Source organism: Cryptotermes secundus, unplaced genomic scaffold, assembly GCF_002891405.2.
Source record: "Cryptotermes secundus unplaced genomic scaffold, Csec_1.0 scaffold653, whole genome shotgun sequence".
In the NCBI taxonomy this organism is placed as follows: Eukaryota; Metazoa; Arthropoda; class Insecta; order Blattodea; family Kalotermitidae; genus Cryptotermes; species Cryptotermes secundus.
The window spans coordinates 70,467-88,713 of NW_019736406.1; the positions used below are offsets into that span (position 1 = coordinate 70,467).

Consider the following 18,247-nt stretch of genomic DNA (forward strand, 5'->3'; position numbering starts at 1 on the left):
TCTTACTTAGTTAAGTACAGGGACAACTTTACCTTTACCTTTACCTTGGAGACTAAGGGGCCGGGGCCTATTTTCAGATCATATAATTACTTTTAAACAGTAACTGAGGGAAACTGGTGTAAGCATGAACTATGGTCCGCGCCATAGCTCTTGCGGTTAGTCACTGGCTTCCCACCGCGGCTGCCCGGGTTCGATCCCGGGTGTGAGATTTGTGGTGGACAAAGTGGCTCTGGGGCAGGTTTTCTCCAAGTACTTCGGTTTCCCCTGACAATCTTCATTCCACCAATTGCTCCACAATCACCCTCACCTATCATCTGGGGCTGGTACAACAGGCCAGAAGTGACCGCAGTACAAGGGACTTAGTCCCACCCCACTAGCAATAAAAAAAAAGCATGAGCTATTCGGACTCTGAACTCAATTCAGGATATTCTTTAGAAATGTCTGCTGTACTGCACGGAAATCCTGATTATAATTTCTCAATATTCATTCTGACATTGTTGTTTATAAATCAGAAAGCAGAAATGTATGAAACTTACCAAATGTCAGGTCGCTGTAGTGTATTTAAATCACTGTTAATTTTTTTAAAGATCTTGATAAAATGTTACAGAATTTAATCGAGTATACGATAACCCCACGAACTAACAATGTGAGATGATTAACTTCTCATTTTGAATTTCCATTTTGTATATAAGAGTAGCTGTTGTTTGTTTTAAACAGATTGGCGCTTGCAACTTTGGTGCATAAAGTAATATTTCTCTTAAAGTTGTTATTCTTTGTTCTTCAAATTCACATACATTCAATGTGGAGACCTTCAAAGTCAATATATTGGAAGTAATGTAGCAATTGAGCCGTTGCAAATTGTGACTCGCGGAAACCGCCATTCTGCGATGCAGTGCGACGTCAGAGCGCTGCAGCACAGATCGCCTTCCTCGACTGTCGGGTCCTCATCACAAAACGCGACATAACCAAATATTCAACGTCGAAATGATGTGGGCGATATCTAGGCTTTAATTTCGGAAGACGTGAAATTTTGAAAATCAATAAATTCTTATGCATGATAAATTTACAAATCAGTTATGCTGCTTTGTTTTCTTCGTCGCCAAATTTGTTTAGGAAAGACGCCTTTTCTATATTATTCCAGATATTTAAGGAGGTGAAAGAGTTCACAACCTGTAACCTATCTAGTTTTTAGTTTCTTGAGGTAGGGTGAGACTAAGTCCACTTGGTACGTCGGCCACTAATTGGCCTATTTTACCAGCCCCGGATGATAGATGATGAATGTGGAGTAGTGGGGGGAATGAAAATTTATAGGGGAAACATAAGTGCTCGGAGAAAACCTATCCCTGTCCCAATTTTTCCACCACAAATCCCACATGACCTGCCCTAGGCTCGAATCCGAGTCGCCGCAGTGGGAAGCCTGTGACTAACCGCCTGAGCTACGGCAGGGCCAACCTAACCTATCTACAGTCTGTAAGTCTGGTTTTTTAATGAATAACACCCGTTTGACAGCTTAAGGTCTATTCATACTTTACGTAAGCATACGAACAGGAAACTGACCAGCAACGGACCGACAAACGTTCTGAAGCACGTTATTCGTGAGAGAAACTGACCGCCACTAAGGGGCACAGGCCTGCAAAATGCGGAGTGTCTGCACTTGTCGGTGCCTGTTGCTGCAGGAGAGTGTGATCATGTGATCAATCTGCCTTAAGCATAACATCATTCTTCGAAAAAGAAATGACAGAGTGGACGACAAAATTATTCTTCTTTGCATAGCACCGAGAACTCTTACGTGATATTAGCCACAAGAGCTTTAGCGGTGGTGTGAAGAAGCTTCGTATTAGGGCATAATGGAATAGTTTCTGCCGGTTTCTTTTGCTTCTTAATTTTCAGTACATTAATGATAATTTTTGATGCACTATTATTAGTGTAAAACATAATCTACGGTCGAACAACCCAGGCCTATCGCCAATTAGTACTCGTAAAAAGTCATCCCAGCTGCTCTCGAGTTGAGAGATAAGGAAACATAAGAATTCATTTTGTTTAATTATCCCGGAGAAGGCAAGCATGCAAACGTGTTGGACATGAAATGTTAATTGTTTTCTGCAACTCTTGTCGAAGCACCATTCTTCCCATTAAATACGTGCATTTAGTGGGTTACTTTCAAGATGCACTCAGAAAACAGTTGTTAATGCAATGATCTGTTACTTTTTCTGGTTTAAACCAAAGAAACAGGAATATTCCGATATTTTGTAAAGTTATATAATATTAAATTAAAGGAAATTCTTTTCTGCAGTTTTGGAACTGTTACATATGGAGAGACACCTAGAAACAGCGAAGATAAACTGCGCATTCTTTGCGCATCTTCCCGTGTTATATCTTGAAAACACATCACCATTTTTTCCGAGGTGATATCAGACTTCATTTTTGGTCCCTTTCTGACCCTTTTGAAACTTTCATTTTTTCTTGTCTCAATTCTTTTTCAAACATGTTCAACTTCATATAGTTATACAAGAATAAAATCTCAGGTTTTAAGCAAGACGCAGATGTTTATTTCATGACCTTCTTATAAGCTAACTGCAGTTCATAATTATTTATATTAATATTTCCTTCAGCAAAGTTTCCGTCTAGTGAGAACTTCCAAAATCTTTAGTAACAAAAAGTTAAACTGATATATGCTTTGTCATTCAGAAGCAGCTATGAATGCGGCCTCGTCGGCAATTCTTTGTACAGAGCAAAATGCTCCCCTTTCCTGTCCCTTTTCAAGTAAAGAAATTATTAATTCAACACATCTGCACTTTCCGTGTCGTTTCTTGCTGCCTTCATCAAATGACAATGCCGTGATAACTAAACGATTATAAGGATGTTATTTAATAGTCACGGCTAGCAACGGATTCGCAGACGGACGTGTAGGTAGGTCACAGAACATAACCTACTGCAATAGCCTCGTGCAGATCCGTTGTCTGCGAAGTCCATGCGAATACTGAGCAAACTGTCGGTCCGCTGATGTACCGTTACCGGTCTGAACCGTTTCGTATAGAGGGACGGGCCCTACATCAGGACATTCTCTAAATTCTTACGCCGATTGGTCGGACAAGTTAAAAGTGTGTGATAATCAACGGAAGAAGAAACAGTGCTGCAGACAACAGTTTAGTAGAAAAATCAGGAACGATTCAACCCGTCAAATATATATAATTCATGCATAAACGAGATATAATATATGAAACAAGGTAGCGAAGACAAGAAAACGGTATAACAGTATAAGAGACAACAAGACATTACCTAGGAACAATTCAACACAAGTTATTAAGTATTGATATATACGATAGGGCGTCGTTTTGGTAATGTAATATGAGATTAACACGTACTAAAATCGTATCTTACATAATTACACGTACCAATCTTATTAAGATTGACACCATATTAATACAACCAAAATGTATAACTCAGTTTACCTGTGCAAATAACGATAAAAATCAAATCAAATTAAATTATTTTATAAATAATTTTACAACAAAATTTTAATATGGATCCGTAGTAATTATAATTATAATTCAGTATTTTATACCTTCAAATAATATATAGCCTGATGAAGGCTCCAAGTGAGCCGAAACCTGTAGCGTAATTTTATTTGTGTTGATGGCTATATACGAGTATAATGTAACGTGGATGGCGCAACAGGAAATAGGGGTCACGTGAACTCTGCCTTTCCGCGAGTGACGTCACATATCCCCACTCCTTCCATTACTACGCAACGCTCGGTAAACACCCCTCCCCTCTAGGGATAACAATAAAACAAAAGTAACATAAAAAAGTTAAACAGTTCCGTCCAGTGTGAATGATTAAGATTTTTTTTTCTGATTTCGGTTATTCATGCCGTTATATGTTTCGGTCTTCAGAGACCATCTTCAGAGGGACACCTTTACATCAATACTGTTAGAAGCCACCATTACAGTACATGCTCTAAAAGTTAAAATATATATATATATATACACGTAGAATATAAATAATACACAATTGGGTGTAAAATCTAAAGTCTTTACAACTACAGCTGTTGTTCCAATACATTAAATTATTTATTGTTAGTTTGATAAGATTCTATTGTAATTCGCAAACCAAGCAGGTTCGTGTCATTCCTCTTATTATTTCTTTTAACGGGGGCCGAATCTGTGCCTCCTTGTCCTTCTGGAGAAGAGAGTTCCTTAATGTTGTCCTCTATGTGTTTGTGGCGCGCTGTGTTGTAAGGCTATCCCTGTAAGAGTCTGTGAAAGCACATAGGGTTGTGAGACGTCGAGGGTCCCACATTATCTAGATAATCGGCTCGAAGATGGCGGTAAGGTTGTCAGCCTTACGCGCCGGCCGCCCTTTACTCCCAAGGAAAAGTATTTAATTAATTCCTGGTACTCATTTCTGTTAGAGGCTGAGTCAACCCCAAGGCCATAGTGCGGCTGGAGGGATTACGTCAATTGAAAAAAAATCCAATGACCTCATAGGGACTTGAACTCGCGACCTTCCGGCTTGTAGCATAGCCCCTCAACCAACTACGCTACCGTGTGCACCATATATATAATGCACACGGTAGCGTAGTGTGTGTGTGTGTATGTGTGTATATACATACGAGTATATATTGAAAGGCTTGCTTAAGGTTTCATTACCGATCTCGTGGTAGTGACGAAGCAGTACCTCAAATTCTGCCACGACCACTTCCTTCGACGATTTTTCTCTAATTAATTTTTCACTAATCGTCCTAGTGTGTTGCTGGCTAGTCGCCGGGTTACCGCCGCGGCGGCCCCGTTTGGGATACGGATAGACAAAATGACATTGGTGTAGATTTTTTCCGAGAATTTCGGCTTCCTCTGTCAATTTTTCTTCCACCAAGTGCTCCACATTCACTAATCATCCTGTCATAGTCCCTACAGAGTCTCGATACTATCAGCCTCGTTAAATAACCAACTTAACCTAAGTAATTTAGCCGCCTTGTCACTGGGCGCTATATAATCCTAAATCGTGGTTACATAAGTAAATAGCACTTCATCAAAACACTGCATAAAATTACTGAGTCAACTACTCATTCCATTTATGTGTGTATGTATGCATTTTTATAGATATAAAAGCATGCTTATTACTAATTTAAATCAAATGTGAATGGTAATTAATAGTTAATTTTAATAAAACTATATATATATATATGTGTGTATGGGCCGGGAAAATTAGAGAACGGCTACGGGTTAGAAGGTCGGGTTTCGATTCCCGGCAACGCAGACATATTTTTCTCTTCTCCAGGTAGTCCAGACCGACGCTGGGGTCTACCCAGGCTCCTATTCAATTAGTACCGGGGCTTCTTCCCAGGGATATAGCGGCTGGGGCGTAAAGCTGGCCAATCACCTCCCTGTAGTAACAAGGTGAAGAATGGTAGAGTTACATCTCCGTTATCCCACAACTCTTCATGGTGTATTATTTAATTAATTAAGCACACGGTCAACTTTATTTTTGTATATATAAAAACGAAGTAAAGTTGTCCCTGTGCTTAACGAACTAAGCATTACGCCATGACGGCGTATGAGGGAGTGGATGTATAGATCCACATTTTCTTGACCTCAGCACTAGACGCAGGTGAGTGGTCAGCTTCACGCCACGGTCTTTGTATAAATTGAATTTTTTATTTAACGATGAGACACTTTATTCCAAAGGCAGATTGCGGCTTGTCTCTAGTGTTTTTTTATTTAATACATTGGTTAAAAGCGAGGTTGTACGCTGCATCCATCGGCACTCTTCCTGGTATCACGTTGCTTGACACTCCAATGCACCACGAGTCGCTTCCGTACGAAAAGGATTCGTTCTCGGAATGTTTGTCACGAACTTCCCTCGTTACTCACAGTAAGTCATCAGGATTCTTAAGCCGTAAATGTTTTATTTCAACAAAGGATGGAAGAAGCCACCAAACTGGAGGGACGGTAATGGTGGATGACAAAGACTGACTAAAACTGCGGACATCAATGTTCTTGTCGTGACCCACTCACCAAATTATGTGGCCATTGAGGTTAGCAAGATGAATATTTCAGTTGGAAACCTTAAGTTGCTGAAAGCAAAGGACGAACGTACGCTGCGGAATTCTGCAAGAGTCTGCCAACAACTCTGAATGAAAGCTGGGTGAACAACTTGGTACCTCCGAAACTATAATACGGACATATTTATCAAGCGAAAAAAGACACTAATATGAGACTTTTGACAATTATTAGTCTGTACCCTCGTCCTGTAGCGCCTTTTCTAAAATAGTATCAGTTAATTTGCAATTAGGACAGTCTTACTGTGTCTATAGGCTTTAATAGTACCTCGTGGTCCAGTGAGGACCCTCATAATTCGTATGCGAAAGTCTCCGGTTCAAGACTTGGCCAGAAGATCCGAAGTTCTGACTGGGGCCTTCCGTGTGGTTTTCAGTCCCCCTGAGGCAGTACAGTGAGCTAAACAACTATAGCAGAATTAATTCGACGCTACACAGGCCGAATGTAAGCTACGGACATCATTTTTAAGCAAAAAATAAATAAGTAAAATATAATGTTGTGGAAATATATCGGGATGTCACAAAGAGAATGAAATTCCTTGCAGTGCCTGAGAATTAGATATTGCCCCCTTCACCACCACCACCACCACCACCACCACCAAATTTGCTGAGTACAGTGGCCGTGCGGTCTGTGGCGTGAACTGTCTTCGTCCGCTAGAACACTGTGATTGTGGATTCGAATCCCACTCGAGGCAGGATGTCTGTGAGTGTTTATTCTGTGTTTGTGTTAGGTAGCAGCTTTGCAACGGGCTGATCCCCCGCCCAAGGAGTCCTACCGACTATCTTAAATTAAGAAAATGAAGTGAAACGAGGCGTTTCACGGATTCCCTATGCACCAAGTGGGAGTAACAGAATTATAAGAAGAAGAATATATTTAAACACGTGTTTTGAGGCTTTCTCACCTGTGATTCTTCAAACTGCTGTCTTCCAGTTTGTAACATCCTGTAGTGTTGAAAGTGGATACCAATATTTCGAAGAAACATGCTGCTTCCATCTTCAAGGTAGACATGAATAGTGCGAGGATGCGGTTACGCGATATAACCAGACTGCATTGAACGTTGTGAAGATAGAGGCTACTGCCTTAGGAAGATGGGAAAAGAAAGTTTCCTCCAAGTTAGTTAGTTTGTTTCTCCTGAGATGATACCCACCTACCTGGACCGCCTTCCATGAAAGTTGCTTATACAGCAAACAGGAATTTTAATCCTATCAGCTGCGACACTGAAGATGGAAGCACCATATTCGTTTGAAATCTTTGCATCCATCCGAAAGATCTACACCGTGTCACAATCCGGGAACTCACACTCTGAAGCGCATGGACGTTTCGAAATCTGTGTGAGTGTGTGGGGGGGGGAAGTATGTCTGCTACAGTTGAGTAGGTATATATTAATTATGTAAATTTATAACATTGTTGTCTAAAAAGTGTATAACATTTCCGTAATGACGCCAGTTCTCATGTTGCCAGTAAATTCCTATACTTTCTGCGTATATAAATCTTTGTGTCTGATAGAGTCAGGAGTCTTATCAAGTTCGTCACACAGTTCTAAGCGCTCCGGGAGCCGCTCCAGCTGTCAGATTACTTCTGGAGGTTTTATGAAAAAATCAGGTTAAGAATTTATTTTTCAGAAACATAGAAGCGATTTGAAACTTTGCTCAAGAAATAAAGAACAACGGTTTATTTTATATACTACGTATATATTAGAAGCACTTTCACACCTGCATTAGGAACATAATTACTGGATTATTTATTTTTGATGGGGGGTATTTTATATCTAAATTATGTAAGCACGTTAGATGGTTCCCTTTTCAGTCTGTATTAATTTTTATGATTATCTTAAATTAGTAAATCAGGAAATTATATTTATCTATATAAATAAAAATGTAAATGTTCGTTTGTCCCTGATCGAAGATCTCCGAAAGTTCTTCACCGATTGCTTTGAAATTTTGACACAACGTTGCATTCAAATACGCGCGTTTTTACCTGTCATACCTGTGACAGGTGTGACAGGTAAAAACATGTCACATGTTCCGAATCCAGCAGTCGTTTCCATAGTAACGCTAGAACAGTTGCATAGAATAAGAGGTTCCTTTGCGTAACAAAGGATGAACCCGGAAAGTACACTTCCATGGAAACGCAGTAACAGTGGGCCGTTGCATAGGAATTGCCGAAACAACAAACGCGTTTCCCCGGAGATGAGAGGATAAGAGGTTTCGTTGCGTAACAACGGATGAAACCAAACACTTCTACAAGGTGTTCTGTGCTAGCATTTCCTAAGCAATAGATGAAACTAACTCTTCGATAAGGTATTCCCTATCCCGTCCGAATGCTGGCTATATGTATAACAGAGTGTAGGTCCGGCGACTGTTCAGTATCACGAGTGTCTCGAGTATCACGAGGTCACAAGTATCACAAGAGATTCCGAGTGAAACCACAGCAGAGATCCTGAGTTTGCACTCAGAGTTTTGGATTCGACTCTGGCAGCGTTTCCCCGGTGATAGACAACAGAAGGCTCATTGTATAGCATCCACCGAGGTATAAATAGTCCAGCTTGGACAAGAAGCAGTCAGTCTCGGGGCAGATGCCGAGGGATACAGAAGAGAGTCTGGAAGTAACCGCCGAAGGAGTCAATCTTGGGATAGCTACCGCCGAATATAAACAGTTTCAATTTATTTTCATTTTGATTTAATTATTTCGTGTGACATTGCGTTGGAATTGGGCTCTGTCGTTTATCATAGCGTTCATTTTGTGAGTATAGTTTATTTTTCATTGTTTTTCATTTCGTTTTCTTAACTGTTTTTCTTATTTTTCAGTGCAATTGGCGGTGGGATTGAGCTGTGTCGATTGATCTGCATTTGAATTGAAATATTTCATTAGACTGAGCCACAGTAACGCTTGGCCGGGTACAGCTAGTCTTAAATAAGTGAATTGAATTGATGAAAGTTTTTAGATAAATTTTGTTTGATGTTTAGTTCTAGGTTTTTTTTATTATTTCAATAATATTAATAAAAATAATTCAATACAATTCGTGTTTATTTACGTGCAAATTTAGCAGCGGAGTGGCCGATTACAAAGTTAGCACGAGTACATAGAAATACACAAAATTAATTAAAGAGCAAAATACAAATTATTGCAGTCTATATATGTAATAGCAATAAATTAATAACAATTCCGAAAAAAATGAAGTTAGCTTTAACAGGAGTGAGAAATAAAATAAGTACATTTCCAATGTTTATGCCATTTGTGGCGAGAAAGGAAAATACATGTTCATGCACACATAGAAGTTAATAATAATAATAATAACAACAATAACTCAATTAATAATTATAATAACTGTATCAACATAAACCTATCATTCAGAAGTGAGAAAATTAAAATATACATCTTATACAATTACTATTTTTGATTGGAATAATCATGGCAGCAATATAATACGAAACAATTCAAAGTTTTAATGGATCAATGTATAACGTATTAAATTATTCCAAATTTTGTTTATTTACATGCTAAATATGATTGAGAGAAATGACCCCAACTGCAAATATGTCGAGATCTTTACAAACCGCGCTGGCAACGTAGGCGCACAGAGCACGAAGACAGTGTTTATTAGAGGGACAAACACCAAACAATGAGAAGTCCCTAAGATTGCTGGGAGGAACACAAAGACTAACGTTTTCCAAAAGGGAATAACAATATTGAAGACCACGATAGACCAGAATAAAAAAGTGCATCAAGGTTATATCTCCGATTACGTAAAGATTGTAGACTTAATTTCTCTAAGGCAGGCATGTTCAAATTTTAAACAGGTTGTGATCGACTTTTTTGTGTCAAAACTGCCAGTGATCTACCACCCCCTCCTATTGTCGTACCTTGCTTGAAGCTAAAATATTTGTAAAAATAACAGGACATATGATATTTGTTGTAAAAGCAACCAGTAACTGGGCTGTGTCTCTGACGTCTGTAGCTTCATCCAGTTGGAGGAAGAAAGCAACACAATTGGAAACATCTTTCAACAATTGTTCAGTTATGTTTCCACACATCATTTCTATTCGCCGCACAATGGTGTTTCTTGATAATTGAAGATCTTGAATAGTAGCTATGATCTCTTTCTTATTTTTAAATCCTTCAAAAAGATTATCAGCTATTTCAAGAGAACACTCTTTTACAGATTCCCCTTCAGTGAAATGTTGGAATTTTTTTAATGATCAGATTTATGACCTTGAATGATGATTTGATTGCATTGTTAGAAAGTGACCTTGGTTTTGCCATAAACTGTTGTTGGGCAGCTAATTTCGATTTAAGTTATTTGAGCTTAAGTTTACGAATTTCACTTTTGGGTGGAAAATCAGCATCATATTAATTGCTATGGAGAGCATTATAATGACGTTCCAGATTACTCTTTTTTGTCAATGATACTGAGGCGTTGCATTTTCCACTATATTGAAGTAACTGTTTTATCTGGCACACGCACACAGACGCTTTCGAAATTAATAAAATAACGTGGGCAGAGCACTTACTGTCCCTTTGATTACACTGAGCTCATCCCCAAACTCTATATTTGTTTAATACACACTAAAACAACAATTCTCCACTAACAGATAATATAATAATACGTCTCACGCGTTAGTTTAACGTATGGGGATTCACAGTTGACTGGAGGGCGGGAACGAAGTGAATCAAACGTTCTTTCGTTCACTCTTGCCTCAGAACACACGCGGCTGACGACGAGTGATGAAATAAGAGTTCACGTGATAAGGATAGAGTGGGGACTTCCCCACAGTTCACTTAACACAAGTGTAAAGCAATTTTCACGAAAGCTACATAAGAACAGAAAAATAGGAATGACTAATAAGTATTTTCCCTTCAAAATCTGAATATAATCATATTATATTACAAGTGAATTTACATACTTTTCACGTATAATTTCCTTATAGGCTTATGACATCGAACAAAAATCGTCCCGCGATCGACGGGTTGGACATGCCTGCTTTAACGCATCTGTATAAGTATATGGAATAAGAGGGAAGAAATGATAAAAACAGACGGACGCAAACTTCTGCTGGATGTGCTCAAGCTTATCGGCATCAGTCGAAGTGGCAGAATTCCAAACTACCGAGGCATATTCCAACTTGGACCTGACTAAAGTAAAGTATAGTATTTACAGACACTTCAGGGAGGAAAATTTATAGATTATGGAGCGAATAAGGCCTAAAAGCTTTATGCATTCAGAAAATACATAATTAACCCGTGTGTGAAAATATAATTTTGAATCAAAGAAAACACCTAGGTCCTAGTGCGTGTAATGATAGCATGACAAAGCTGATACTCGTAATTCAAAAAAATAGTTTTCCTTGTGTATGACACAACACGCGTTTTAGCAATATTAAGTTTCATGGCGTTAGCAATGCACCAGTCACTCACGGAATTAATGTCAGATTGAAGTAAGAGGCAATCATGTAGAGTTAACGACGCGGAAAATTTTGAGATGATCGGCAAAAATTAGAAATTTACAGAAGTTAACGGAGTCGCATAGGCCATTTATAAATACATTGAAAAGAAAGGGCCCCAGAACAGAGCCTTGCGGTACCCCGGACATTACGTGAAAAGGCAGGGAGAGAGTGACAGAAACGCGAACCCGAGATTGTCTGTTGGTTAAGTAACTGCGAAACCAGCTAACATAAGCATCAGAGAATCCGAAGGAGCTTAATTTATGCAAGAGCATATTATGAGGGACGAGGTCAAAAGCATTTGAAAGATCAAAATGTGTGGCATCAGCTTGACGCTGACCGCGTACAACAGGCGTCAAGAAGTCGAGAAACGTCGCCAAATTAGTAACTGCAGAATTAGTTCTGGTAAAGCCATGTTGGTTAGAATTAAATTTAGCGAAATTAGAAACATGATTATGAATAATGAATTCAAACAATTTAGAGAAATTACTGAGAATAGAAATAGGCCTGTAGAGTCTCACAGCGGCATGATTGCCTCTTTTAAATACTGCTACAACAGCAGAGCCTTTCCATGCAGCAGGAAAATACTGCTGCGCCAGGCACATTAAATACATATATGCCTAAGTATAGGAATAAAAATACCTGCACAACTTTTGATGATAAAACCAGGAATACCGTCAAGTCCAACAGATTTTGATGGTTTTAGTCTCTTGATGGCTTTGTAGACATCAGCATCAGAAACGGGGGCAAGGGATAAAAATTCAGAAGATTGGGAAACAGGGTGAATGACCTTAGAGCAGTGGCTGTTGTAAACAGATTAAAAGTGCTTAGCGAATGCATCAGCAACAGCTTCGGGCTGGACTAGGTGTGCACCATCAGCTTCTAGATGAATGGAACCGGATCTATGTTTTCTGAAATTAGACACGTATTTCCAGACATGTTGGGGCTGCGACTTTAAATTGTTATCAACTGACTTCAACCACCTAAGCCTGTCGGACCTGATAGTGTTTTTAACTAGTTTTCGATAATAGGCGAACCCGCTGTAAAAGTAATCGGGAGGTTTCTTTTTAAAGCGGTTGTGAAATACTTTTTCTTAGCGGTGTAATGCCTTAAGGTACAGAAGAACCAGTGAGGAAATTTGGACTTGTAGCGATACTCACAAGGAATTGCCTACTCCATGGCACTTCTGACAGCAACACTGAGGCTGGCGAATGCTACGTCAACAGAAGAGGTTTCATACACGCTTGATCAATCATACGTAGATAGAATGTCGTAAACAAAGAGTAGTTGGCTGTTGCGAAATTTTGATAAATGAATTCACAATAAATTATTATTGACATGAGGTAGAAGCATATCAGTACTCAAGGGAGAGTGATATATATCAGGCGCGACCAATTTAGAGTCGACAAGAACACACTTTAGATCAGTGAAATTAGCGAAAACTAGGTCAAGCATGTTAAAGACTGTCAACGGCTTCAACGCACTGATTTAGGCCAAGAATACATGTGAAGGTGTATATAGCATCCCCCTTGAGTTTATAATAGTAATGACATATAGGTAGTGCCAGCCTCCCAGTTGAATCCAGGAGCATTGAAGTCGCCGAGTAATATGACGCGAGTATTGTTAGTGTCTAGTTGGTTTTCAAGGTGTCGAAAGTAGTCAATAATGACTTCCGGTTTGTTATCAGGGGAGAAGTAATGGTTACCAATAAGCATGTTTATGCCATCAGCAGTGGGAATGTCAACCCATACACATTCAGGGCAGAGCTCAAAATCATATCTGCGGCTGCAGGAGCCCAGGCTAGCGGTAATGACTGTTAATACGCCATCACCGCGAGCCTTGTTTATATATATGGCTGGTAAGACCGGTAGACGGTATATTATTTTAGGAAATAGATTGTGTTCGTAGCATAGGTCGTTGAGCCATGTCTCTGACAGACAAATTATGCCGAAATTTGAGGCGCACAGGTTGTCATAAAATTCAAGTTACTTGGTCCTGAGACCTCTTGCGTTTTGATAATAAATGCCTAGATAGTTACGGAAAATCGCATGTGACATGGCCGAACGACTCGTGCTCGCATCACTGAAGGAGACCATGTTTGTGTGAATGTCGAGCTGCCTCCGTTATCCCCATCCTTACCCGCTGGATTTGCTGCAGGTTTAAGAGCAGCAGCGGGAACTGCCGCTTCACGTGTACTGGGGCTAAATATCTGGTCAGGAGTAAGCTTGAATAAAATATGGAGCAATCAAGCAACCAGAAGGCCAGACACCAGTGCTATTTATTAGAACAAATTCGTCTTCCAATACAGAAATATGAACGTAAGAGTATGAGTTGAATTTAGTTTTGAGTCTGGTGCAGACCAACTGTTTTAAACTCAATTGCTCCTTCAATGACTTGTGAACGTCATCAGCAGCAGCCTCGGGGCTGAACCGAGAGACAAATAATGCCTTAGATCTTTCAGGTTTTGTGATGACGGGCAAGGGTAGAGAGCTGCTAATACCGATGAGAGGCTGTCTGCGAGGTTTAACCTTGTTGATAATAGCACTTTCAGCAGGAGTGCTGGTGGTGGTCTTATTTCTGTATGTAACGGTTTTCAATCCGCCAGGATCAGGTAGCGCTGTAGGCCCAGAGGATGAAATTCAAGTCGCAGCAACGTCCCTGTACGACAAGGTCGTCCCAGAAGGTACAGAAATAGCAGGCAAGGCAGGGCAGCAGAAGGCAGAGAGGCTGGTTACTTGTAGCTTCCCCTTGCGGGACATTTCCGCCGGCAGAATGAGCTGCTCCCTAGGGGACCTGGGGGAGGCTTCAATATCGTAATGGAGATTCTTAATTTTCTGTTTCAGCACCAAATTATCATTCTTAAGATGGGCGACCTCTTTAGTTAAATTAGTGACCATATCCACAAGGGACTCAATCAACTGCATGATGCAATGTCCATTGTGTCGAATAACTTGAAGCTGAGTACTCACAGAGGTGAGCGGCGAGACCTCTTCGTTAGATGAAGCACAGCTCGTAGCTTCCCCATTAGATAGAGATCACGGTGATTTGGCAGGGTCCTTATCAGTGCTGCTAGAGCTAGGTGACGTGGCACATGCGTTGCACTTATATACGGACTCATCCGCCGCGGTTATAGTAGCCTGCTTGGCCTCTCCTAGTTGCAGACACGCAATGAAATCGCACCTCACACACACCGCAACGAACACATTTCTCTCTTCCAAAAAATGGCTTGTCACATAATGGACAAGCTTCCCGGCTAACCACCGTGAAGCCACACAGAGCACACGAAAACTGGAATCACTAAATACAAGTTCTTGATATTCGCAGCAAGCAGCAGAAGCAGGAGCAAGCAGTGCAGCACGTCCGCTCACTCCGAGCGCTCAAGCAATAATTATGATGATGATAATGATAATGATAATAATAATAATAATAATAATAATAATAAATACCGTAAAGAAATACTCTCCGCCAAATATACCTAGAATGACCAAGTCAAGAAATTTGGGATGGGCAGGGCATGAAGCACGAATGGGGCGAAAGGGTGCATATAAGATATTGGTGGGAAAGCTAGAAGGAAAGAGACCACTAGAAAGACCAATACGTAGGTGGGTGATCAATATTAACATGGATCTGAGAGAGAGAGAGAGAGATAGAGAGAGAGAGGATGTGATGGTATGGACTGGATCGATCTGGCTCAGGATAGGGATCAGTGGAGGACTCTTGTGAATACGGTAATGAACATTCGGATTCCATAAAATGCTGGGAAGTTCTTGAGTAGCTGCAAAATTTGTGGCTTCTCGAGAAGAGCTCAGCTCGTTACGTGAGTTATCTTAAAGAACTAAAGTGTAGGTGTGTGTGTGGACTGGTTCACCTGACACAGAATGGAGCTCTTATGAAAATGCTATCGAATATTCTTGGGTTCCATACTTGCTTCAGTAGGTCAGCGACTATTATAGTTTGAATAAAGATTATAGAACAATAGTCTCTACATAATGTGGGATTATTTCACCAAAATATAAAATAATTTTAATTTAAATTCTGCTGCGTTCTTAAATAAATGGTTAAAATTTAGGTGATTTAGGACCGCAATTTTTATTATGCTGACCTAACTTTAACTTGATATACAACGTTAGACTGGAAGTACCACCGAGCTGCTCGGGACGAGCACCCTTCAAGGAGGGGGCGAATGAAAGAAAGAGAAATATCGTTAGGCTGTTCGGAACGAACAACCTTTAGGAGGGAGCAATGTGGCGTGCCGCGAGAAAGCCAGAATTGTTTAGGAGATCAGGGTTGATTTCCTAGGCAACGACGAACGTTCCCCTTACAACGCCTAGGAATCAGAACGCACAGATTGCTATACAGCAGCTAGCAATATCCAAGAACGAATTGTTTGAAACAGCGTTTTCACAGCAGCGGGCTGAATCAACCCTTCTACAAGTTATTCCCTATTCAGTCTGAGTGCAGGTTATGACAGTCCAACGTCGGCCAGAGGCAAGAGAGTTTGCATTCGACTTTAGAAGGAGTGAGTTCATATCCAGCAAGGGATCAAGGACAGTTGAGCTCCGAGCAGGAGACACTTCACCGAGATAGCGGAGCAGAAGCGTTGTAACATTGGAGAAGAAACGTCTAAAGGACGTTACAAGTGGAGAATAACTGCAAGTGTGAGTGTAAAAGTGACTGTCTAATAAAGGTATTGGTTCAAATCCGAGAACCCACACAATTTCTTGTCGCGTCGCCTAGAAAACAGGCGACAATACTGTTGTAAAATAAACAAAAAAAAAGATGTTCACCTCTATTTTAACTATTAACGGTTCTGTCGTGGGTTATGTAGAGACGTTCTGTCAACTGCAGATGTTATTTAGCGTCGAGTAATGCCGATCACAATGGTCGCGCTGTATAAGGCCTGGAACAGTCATGACTCATTCGAACGCTGGGATCGTGGGTTAGAATCCCACTCAAGGTGTGGATGTCTGTGTGTGTTTATTCTGTGTTTATGTTGTCCTGTGTGTAGGTAGTGGCCTTGCGATCGCTCGTCCATGGAGTCCCACAGACTGTGTACAGGACCAAGGGCCTGAAAAAGTGGCCAAGGCCCAACAAAGGGCTGTAGAGTCATAAAAATAATAATAATAATGATAGATATTTGCCGTGTACCGTGATGTGCAGTGGCTGTGGATATTTCAAGGTTGCAGGCAGCGTACCGCAACAAATTCTATACCAGTCAGGATATTCGATACGTGGGCTGAGGTTCTAACCTGAAATACTGATGAAAATCGTGCTTCTAATCCATTGCTTTCAAAGTTTTTGTTAAGAAGTGATACGCATTTTACCTATGCCACTGATAACACTACTGGACAGGACCATAACACAATGGCGACTAATAAGTCATGCGAATATGCGACAGAATACAAATTCTCCCAAAAGAGCAGTAAGATATTGTCACGTGTCACAGTGACTAAGACGCAGGTTTGGATTGGTAATTGGATTTATTAACAACCTATAGGGCGTATAAAAAGTAAAGTAAAGCAAAACTATCCTTGTAACAGGCCGTAAAGGCCCATAGGGTTGTGAGACGTTGAGGGTCCCACATTATCTAGACAATAGGTTCAAAGATGGCGGTAAGGTTGTCAGCCTTACGCGCCGGTCGCGCTTTACTCCCCAGGAAAGTCATTTAATTAATTCCCGGTACTGATTTCTGTTAGAGGATGAGTTGACATCAGGGACATAGTGCGGCTGGAAGGATCAGGTCAATTGCAAAAATCCAATGACCTCATCGGGACTTGAACCCGCGACCTTACGGCTTGTAGTATTGTGCCTCAACCAACTACGCTACCGCGTGCCCCAATCAATAGGGCGTAACTACAATTAATTATAACAATACTGCTGATTTACATAATGCACAATTACTCCACATTAATCTCTTCAGTCTATCTGCATTAGTCTTCACGGGTTTCTAACATACAGCCTCACTGAATTATATACTCCAATTATTACACAAATGAAGTCTTCTAATCTCTTGTTAAGCCTTCACAGGCCGAATAGTACACGTAATTCTTCTTGTACTACGAACTTCCCGTGGCTGTCTCCTTGTTTGCTCGTTCAAGTCAAAGTCAGCCCAGGCTCAGTATAGCAGACTATGACCTATTTCTACTAGTATTCACTACAACAGCAGTCCTGTCACTTGAATGGTCATATGCCTGACTGCCGTCACTTATAATTTCTGTGTCGGGCTTCGCCTTGTCCGATGTTGCGAACATTTTCATTATTATGATTTTGTATGACTTCTGTTTGTTGCCTGCATAGTTTTGTTATATAGTCATGTAAGTACGGGATTTTGAATGCCATGTGCAAACCGCGGATCGGCGTACGCCTTGGAAAATTGCCAGTGGTGCGGAGAACCTTGTTTTGCAGGCGCTTGCTTGTTCGCGTGCTTCTACCGCAGTTATTCATAACCTGGAACTGCTTTACTTATATAGCCGAGGAACGGACATGGACTTGTAGTAAACACATATCACGTGATCGCTATCCAGGCAGCTATTGACGCGTCGGTCGGATCTACAGAATACACATGTCACGTAATCACTATCCACTGTTGTGGTATAGCACAATAGATCGTTGAAGGTCGCAGTGCGGAGTCCGGTTTTTATGCCCCCCTTATATACATCCACTATTGTGACGTCACCGCGGACACGGAAAACACAGCTTCTTCTATTGTTGCATACCCTAGCAACGGACTCTTTACCAAAAATCTGT

General features: G+C 40.6%; 1 protein-coding gene across 1 annotated transcript in view; it reads left to right on the forward strand.

Annotated features, from left to right (window-relative positions):
- LOC111869893 (protein shank) overlaps positions 1 to 18,247 on the forward strand; it is a 143,021-nt gene that overhangs the window by 652 nt on the left and 124,122 nt on the right. The window lies entirely within an intron of this gene.